Source organism: Stegastes partitus, unplaced genomic scaffold (assembly GCF_000690725.1).
Source record: "Stegastes partitus isolate 25-593 unplaced genomic scaffold, Stegastes_partitus-1.0.2 Scaffold189, whole genome shotgun sequence".
NCBI lineage: Eukaryota > Metazoa > Chordata > Actinopteri > Pomacentridae > Stegastes > Stegastes partitus.
Genome location: NW_007577920.1, coordinates 75,254 through 84,104, shown reverse-complemented (window position 1 = coordinate 84,104; position 8,851 = coordinate 75,254). Strand labels below are relative to the sequence as shown.

Genomic DNA, 8,851 nt, shown 5'->3' with positions numbered 1-8,851 from the left:
TAAAAATTAATTAATTTTGAAACCCTACAACTGTGTTAACCGTTGTAGCAGGCTAGCTTACCAGCTCTATAGAAGAAACTACAAAAGAAATGAAAGGTATACCTGCACCCACTATGGCTAACGCAGTGAATGCCTGTGCAAGTAAAAGCAAAAACCAAACAGCTAAATAATCATCATGCACTCACACAAATCCGACCTCTTGAAATTCTAACTCGCGCACTCTCCAAAAAAAGGTCGCAAATGCGACCATTTTGGTCACAGTCTGCAGCCCTGACACTGGTCAGGTGCATATATTACCCAACTTTTATTGCAAACACAGTCATGAACAAAAGTTTACATACACTTGTAAAGACCATGTACATCATGGCAGTCTTGACTTTCCAGTGACTCCTAGAAGTCCTAATTTTCTATGGTGGACTAATTAAAACACATGCATCTTTGTCACAAAAAAACAATCATGCATTTTGTTTCTTCCATAGATTTATTACAGCTTATCTGGAAATATGACAAAAATCTGCTGGGTTAAAAATATACATACAGAAATGCTCATATTTGGTTAAAAGTCTGATTTAGTCATTTCTTTATCACTTCTGATGTGTGTTTAGGGTCACTGTCTTGTTGGAACACCCACAACATTAAGGTTTTCCTAAAGAATGTGAAGGTAATCCTGCTTCATTTTTCCATTTACATTGTGTAAAGCACCAGTTCCATTGGCACCAGAACAGCCTCAGAGCATTATACTACCACCACCCTGCTTAATGATAGGTTTAGTGTTCTTGGAGTCAAAGTCCTCACCTTCTTATCTGGACTAAACAATAGATTTCTGGATGTCTTCTTGGACTTTCCGAAACACTGATCCACATTTTTAACCATTCTCTGACATTTTATAGACCAAACAACTCATCAACTCATCAAGAAAAAAAAAGGACAAAGATGTATTTGAAAAAAAAAAAAAAAGCTGCAGACATGTCTCTCCCTTTGTCTGTAATTTGCAAAGGGCCTTCCCCAACACCAGTTCTTTTGACTGTCTAATCATGTTTTCTTTGCAGTTTTGTGAGTAAAAGACAGGAGTCAGTGGTTTGGCAGACAGTGCACTTAGGTGGAACTACAGTGCCCTCATTTGTTTGTACTAAACTGAGAACATTAAATTGAATTGTAACATAAAACCTCATAAATGAATCATGAGTTTGCCGAAGATTGCCACTTGGAGTTCTGGACATTTTTTCTCTTTCTATTAAGTCTGAATTACAAGATACCTATCCATTAAATCAGTTATACAGGAAAGGGTAGCTTACTCATCAGCATGGATAGAAAACTAATCTGCCCACATCACAACTGTCCATGTAGTGAATTTGCTGATTCTTGATTTTTGGACAGCATTTTTTTTCTTTGTGTATCCCCTAAGGCCAGTGTTACATTTTCCACATCACTGCTAGTGTGTGTGTGTGACAAGGATTCTGTCTTTCCAGGCTCGCAAGTTTCTGCACAGACCCCTCACAGACTATGATGAGCAGCCCACACAGCTACGACATGACAGGGGCGGTACCACGCAAGCTTAGTCGTAGTGTACATGCATGGAATAGGGTCCTCCCAGCTGACTAAGAAATAGTATACAGCCAACATCCACCCATCTTTGGTGTCTGCAGTTGTCAATGTGTGCATGTGCAAGGGCCTAAAAATCAAGACTTCAGTGGGATAAACTAACAAGTATTCTATCCATCAGTTATCCAAAAACCTTTTAATACCACCAAAACTTTCCCTAAAGCTGATGGAATTCCAATATAGAAATACATCAGCATCTGTGCAGAAGGGACCTTCTGAAACAACCAAATAGGTTATCTGGAGCTGTAATAATTAGCAGGATGAGAGAGTCAACTGTGCTAAATTACTTATTTTGTGTGGAATATTAAAATCAGTTGTTTTAGGCTCCTACAGAGACATCTAAATAAATAAACCTCTTTCAATATGGTATAAATGTTAATTATGTATTTTACTTTATCAACACAATATATATATATATATATATATACACACACACACACACACACACACATATATGATATACAATATTATCTTGCACTGTTAGTGTATTGCATTAAGAATTATTGTTACTATCTGTTAATTAGCACTGCTGTTTAACATATTTTCTACAGTGAATTCACTGTACTATTTTTGTGTAGCATTTTATCTTATTTCATTTCTATTGCATATTGGACAGTCACTAATAAACTCATTTTAGGAAAACAAAATCCTAATCATGCCATTCTAAAAAGAAAGTGCCTTCAATCATTTTTATATTCCTTTTAATATATTATAGTAGTTGTAATGTAGTAGTCTTTTTGAACAGAAATTCTTCAAAATAAGAATTTCAAAGAAAGTCTACGCCTTGAATTGGGTTAACAAATGCACGCTCAATGCTCAGGTTTAGAGGATTTGTAAAGACTGACATGCACCCTGCCACACTAACATGCAGGAATGCATGACTGCATGTTTTGTTTATGAGCAAATATTTGACAAAACTTGCCCACGTGATGACAGTTCAGGGCCAAATTAAGGTTTGTAACGCTGTCAGATGCACCTGGTACCTCCACGTGGCAGGATGCCAGAACTGTAACATGTGTCTCTGTACTACAAAGGTTCAGTAAGGTATACATCCACTCTGATATGCTGTGAGAAGCTAGGATTTAAATGATGGTTGCAAAACATTCCACAAATCACAGCCCAACCCATTTAAAATGGTTTACCTGATTAAATGTTTTCGATACCTTGGTGAAATTCTAAATCCACTCAGGTTTATTTGCCTTTTTTGTCAAGCACCATAGAGAAAAATAACCATTTCCTTGTCGACTATGTGATCAATATATACTCCAGTTCATCTGCAGTACTGTACCTTCTTATACCATCAGGCAGAATCATTGAATTGCTGTAAGGCTAGAAAATCCCAAAACACAACGGCACCTCCTTACATCTGAGGAAGCCCACCACTGGAAGTACCTACAGAGATAAATACTGGGTGTGTTTGGCAGCTGCAGTCACGGCAGCGACAGTCAGTGCATCGGTATATGCACGAAAGCAGCATCCCAATAGAATTTTACAGTGTTGAAAATTATCCAAATTTTCCGGTGAGAGCAAAGAATGGTTGATTGATGACAAACAAACCGTGGCTGGTTCAATCAAAGGGCCAAGCAGGCAGCTTCTGACAGTTCAGTGGACACGACTCGGCACCAGAGCGCCACACCGAACTACACTGAGAAAAGCTGACCATTTAATGTAATAAGCAAATGTCCGTGTCATCATTTCAGCCCGGTGCTCCAACCATTGAGAATACACTATTAAAATCGGCCACCGGCTAATCTTGCAATGGGTTGGGGGCATGTTAGCCGATAAGCAAAATAGCGGTTCCCAGTAAAAAAAAAAAAATTGGGAAATGCTTTAGTAACAGTGTTGTGTGCATGAAACCAAGCGATATTCAGCCCACACGGATAGCGTGTGATACTGGAGCCGGGGTGGGGACGCAAAATGTTAATCAGGACGGTGAAAACATGAGGAGACATTAGATTATCACTTATGTTCCAATGTTCGCTCACGTTTATGTTCATTAGCTTAATTCCAATAGCGAATCAATTATGATGAAATGAAAATAAAATGGAGAAAACCAACGTTACCACAGCGGCTGCCCATGGTGGAAAACAAGCCCAGATACACCGAGCTGCTTAAACCAAAGTAACCAAGTATAAAGAACATGTATGACATAAAAGGCATGGAAACGCACTGATCCATGCTCTGAGTGGAGGCTGCTACGGCTCGCTGTGTAGCTTCCTCCGTTAACGTTTACATTTGCTAGCAGTAAGCTACTCTGGTCTACATTGCTTAGCCATGGCTAACATCAGGCTAACAATTTACCTCACCTGTGAATGCTTTAACAATGGCCCGGGGTCCAGAACCGGTGAATGGGATGACTCAGCCTTGGTCACGTTATTTCCTCTTGGGATTACAATCAGCAGAGACAAGTCGTTCCGTCCATTAATATCCATGCGAGGGTCATTCCGCGGAGCCACAAGCTACGGCACTTGCAATGGTGGCCAGCTATTCCACTACAAAGCTATTTCACAGATACATGGTTGGCTAGCGAGCCAGCCACCGATACGACTGACGATATTACTACAGGTAGCTAGCTTAGCTCAGTGTTAGCTAGGGGTATGAGGTGCTGGGTTTTGTAACTTATCTTAAACAGCTGCATCTGGCTGCAGGTCGCCTGTGGAGCGCAGGAATTAAAGGGAATATAGCCAAATGAATGCAATCTCAAAAAATGATATGCTCCTCTCACACATGAATAATATTGGTAGGTAAGACATTCCCAGAGGCCGACATATTTGTCAGTACTACAAAACTCTGAAGCCACGGTCCAACAGCGGAATTATTGCAATAAAAATAATTCTGATTGGATGACATGGGTGTCAATCAAGCTGCAGGCTTATTCTATTGCCTCTGCAGCCTTGAGCCCTCCCACCAGCCTTTCGAACAGCGAACGTCATGATTGCTGTAAATCGTGGTTAAATTGACTCCCCAGCACCGCGAAACAAAGTCCAGGGCTACCTGACTGAGCATCTGTCTACTGAATAGGTAATTCAGTACCTAGTTCCGCTATCACAACATTGTATCATCATCACTTGACATGACTGGCACATGAGTTGTCTCTGACATGAAGTTTAATCCTCTCAAGCGACACACTGACACAGTAACGTGCATGGGAGGCATGTTTACTTGTCTAAACACACACACACACACACACACTATCTACATAAAGGGCAGATTAAAGTGACAGCAGGGACGGTGAAGATAAGCCCACACACCAAGCTTTTCATCAATACACACACTCAATCTCCCAAATAATAACACAAACAACAGTTTTTTAATATGTGCACCACCATATGAGGCCATGGTGAAGCCTGAGGGTTAGAGAATAGATTCATACTGAAAGAGTTCCTGTCCACTGTAATCATTACTCATGTTCACTGGCATCATTCCTGGATCTTAAAATAAATAAAATAAATAAATAAATTCTATGCATGCATTTATATATATATACACACACACAAATTGTCTTTGATTAACCTGAAAAATACTCTGTGAATGAAATGTATTCACTCGTGAAAAAAAAGTTTTATTCAGTTCCTACATAGAAACTAAGGAACCAATAGTCATCAAGCTAAAAATGTGCATAATCATGCCCCTGCATTCAGCCAGGTTTATTATTATTATTACTATTATAAAACATTTTCGAAAGTGCTCTTCGGAACGCTCAAAGACGCTGCACAGTGATTAAACAACCAGAAATAAAAACAGCGTGCAAAAAAAAAAAACAACAGCAGAAAGCAAAAACCATTGAGTGCATTTAAAACAATCATACATTAAAAGCATTTTTGTAGAAGTAAGTTTTGGTGAGTGGTTTGAAACTGGACAGGTACGGGCAGTTACTAGTAAGGGAAACATATGAAAATCTGCCAACTAAATCGTTACCAAACAATTTCTTGTAAAGGTGTGTAATAACATGCTTTAAAATGTTCAAGTTCAACTCCCATGGGAAACCCTGAAAAAACCTGCTCAAGTTTGGGTACCGATAAATGATTGTGGAAAAATCGATTTTTAAAAAATCAGGCCTTAAGTAACTTATGAGGGGTCAAATCAGGGGTTTTTCATGATTCTGAGTTGATTGTTAGCATGTATATTTCACCACAAACAGTTCTTTGTTGAATAAGGCCACACTCACTTTTACATTTACATTCACAGTAGCTTTTATTTCACATACTTCTACACTGCTCAGAAAAATAAAGGGAACATTAAAATAACATCATTCATAATAGTAATCATCATTACTGACACACCACCATGCTGGAGGATGTTGCAGGCAGCAGAACTGCACAAAGGAGGAGGTAGCATCCTGCTGCTGGGTTGTTGCCCTCCTACAGCCCCCTCCACGTCTCCTGGTGTACTGGCCTGTCTCCAGGTATCTCCTCCAGGCTCTGGACACTGTGTTGAGAGACACAGCAAACCTTCTTGCCACAGCTCACATTGATGTGCCATCCTGGATGAGCTGCACTACCTGAGCAGCTTGTGTGGGTTGCAGACACCACCTCATGCTACCTCTAGGGCTGAGAGCACTGACAAGATGTAAAAGTGACCAAAACATCAGCCAGAAAGGACGAGAACAGAGACATGGTCTGTGGTCACCACCTACAGAACCTCTCCTTTATAGGAGTTGTCTTGCTAATTGCCTCTCATCTCCACCTGGTGTCTGCTCCATTTGCACATAAGCAGGTGGAACTGATTCACAATCAGTGCTGCTTCCTACCTGGACAGGTTGATTTCACAGTGTGACTGACTTGGAGTTACATTGTCTTGTTTCGGTGTTTCCTTTTTTTTTTTTTTGAGCAGTGTATAACACTCAGAGTTGTTTCTCTTTCACAGTGTCTGAAGCTTCAAGAGTCATTGTCTATGTCTTCTTCAGACTCAACAACATCATGACTGCAGTTTCTGCATGTAATGCCTTTATAGATTACACAGGCCCAGATGCACGTGACCCCATTCTTTTTGTAGCTGGAGATGTCCATGTACTCATCCATGTCCCCTGCACACAACATGTGGAGGAGACATGGATGAGTACATGGACATCTTCTTTGACACAGAAGCCACCAAGGAGGCAGTGATTCAGGCTGGTACTGCGATTTTCCAGTACATTTATCATGGAGCAGATACTATATTGGGTGAAATTTGGCACATGTTCTCAAGGAGGACTGCAAGGTGGATCAGTGGTTAGCACCATTGCCTCACAGCAAGAAGGTCGCCAGTTCGCGTCCTGGTGAGGACACCCGGGATCTTTCTGCGTGGAGTCTCCATGTTCTCCCCGTGCAGCGTGGGTTCAGTCCGGATTCTCCGGCTTCCTCCCACACAGTCCAGAAACATGTTGAGATTAATTGGTGATTCTAAACTGTCCATAGGTGTGAGGGTGCTTGGTTGTCTGTCTCTCAGATAGCCCTGTGATAGACTGGTGACCTGTCCAGGTGAACCTGCCTTCACCCTGAGTCAGCTGGGATAGACTCCAGCCCCCCTTGACCCTAGTGAGGATTAAGGGGTGTATAGATGATGGATAGTTGTTCTCAAGGAAGGCAGCGGTCAAACCAGTGACTCTACCTCTAATAGAGGGTGCAGCTGCCAGCATTCACTCTGCAGACCCGGGACTGGATCCTTCTACAGAGCAGGTCTCTGAAGCCCAGTGACTATGGATGGACATTAGGTGTGCATGGGTATGAGCCAGGTCCAACACTAGACCCCATGACTCCTGAGCAGCTACTGAAGTTCATGAGCTGTAATTGTCATGGAGATTGCAGCAACCAGCAGTGCAGCTGCAGGAAGAATGGGGTCACCAGCATCTGGGGCTGTGGAGTCTGTAAAAGCATCACATGCAGAAACTGCATGTATGATGTTGTTGAGTCTGAAGAAGACATAGACAATGACTCTTGAAGCTTCTGACACCCTGGATGAGAAATAACTCTGAGTGTTATATAAGTATGTGAAATACAAGCTACTGTGAATGTAAATGTAAACATGAGTGTGGCCTTTTTCAACAATGGAGTGTTTGTGGTGAAATATAAATGTTAACAATCATCTCAGAATCATGAACAAACCCTGATTTGACCCCTCATAAGTTACTTAAGGCCCAATTTTGAAAAAATCAATTTTTCAACAATCATTTATCGGTACCCTACCTTGAGCAGGTTTTTTCAGGGTTTCCCACAGGAGTTGAACTTCAACATTTTAAAGCATGTAATTACACACCTTTACAAACATATTGGTGAAGAAATTGTTTGGTAACGATTTCGTTGGCAGATTTTTGAAAGATCTCATAAAATGCCCTTAATACATCTTCTTTAAACGTCACAGACCATCAGGCCTCTTTCTACCTTTCCATGGAGATGAGAACCAGCTCTAGGTTTTGACTCTTGTGGTGATGGAGGGGAACTGCTTCATGTCTGATTTACTGTCCATCATTATGTTATTTTCCGAAACAGTAATGGTAACTTTTGTGTATAGTTTTTATGTGTCTTTCATGCAAAGATGTAACCCAAAGTTAAAGCTACAGCAACAAAAAAGAAATAAAACAATAAATCATTAAACAATCACACCAATTTGAAAGCCAAAATAAAAACGCTGGTCTTCTATGATCTAGGCAGTGCAAGATCTCGAGTTCATTTTGGAACATAAAATTGAAGTAATCACTAATATAGACGAATGTTAGTCTCGGTAAGACTTTACAGACAAAGAAAAGGATTTTAAAATAATTTGTGACACAAGCAGCAGGGTAATGTGGTCTGAAAAGAAAGCTATCTTGCGGATATGGGGAACAAAAACATGGATCAACATTTATGATTAAAATACTAAAATTTTGTTGAGAGTCTTAGGATTTTTTTTAAAAGCAAAAGATATTTTTGCATCCTTATTGAAAATTACGTACAATTTAAATGAGTGTAAAATCACATTCAGAAATCATGTTTTCTGCTCATTTTGTTTATGAAGGTTTTTGCTCATCCAAGTGCTGATAGGGAGGGACAGGCAAAAAGAACAAAGAACTGGGGCTGTCTTTTGAAATAGAGATATAACCTTGTATGCCACTATTAGTCACAGAACCACCAAGTTATTTCATATCTTTAAGAAAGCTGATTCACATCCAGATACGTACATATCAGTGTTGTGGCCAATCAATTCAAAGTAGCTCAGTTACTCACTAGGTCAGTGACTTTTTAAACCACCGAGGAGTCATGGAAGTCATAGTACTCCAATAAAAATGTCACAT

General features: G+C 40.3%; 1 protein-coding gene across 1 annotated transcript in view; it reads right to left on the bottom strand.

Moving 5' to 3' along the window:
• The window catches only part of zdhhc5a (zDHHC palmitoyltransferase 5a), a 34,269-nt gene extending 29,881 nt beyond the window's left edge, over window positions 1-4,388 (bottom strand). The window contains exon 1 of the mRNA XM_008280259.1: window positions 3,909-4,388. The gene's annotated coding sequence lies outside the window, so the exon portion shown is untranslated. The remainder of the gene's footprint in view (window positions 1-3,908) is intronic.
• Window positions 4,389-8,851: the final 4,463 nt, after the last annotated feature.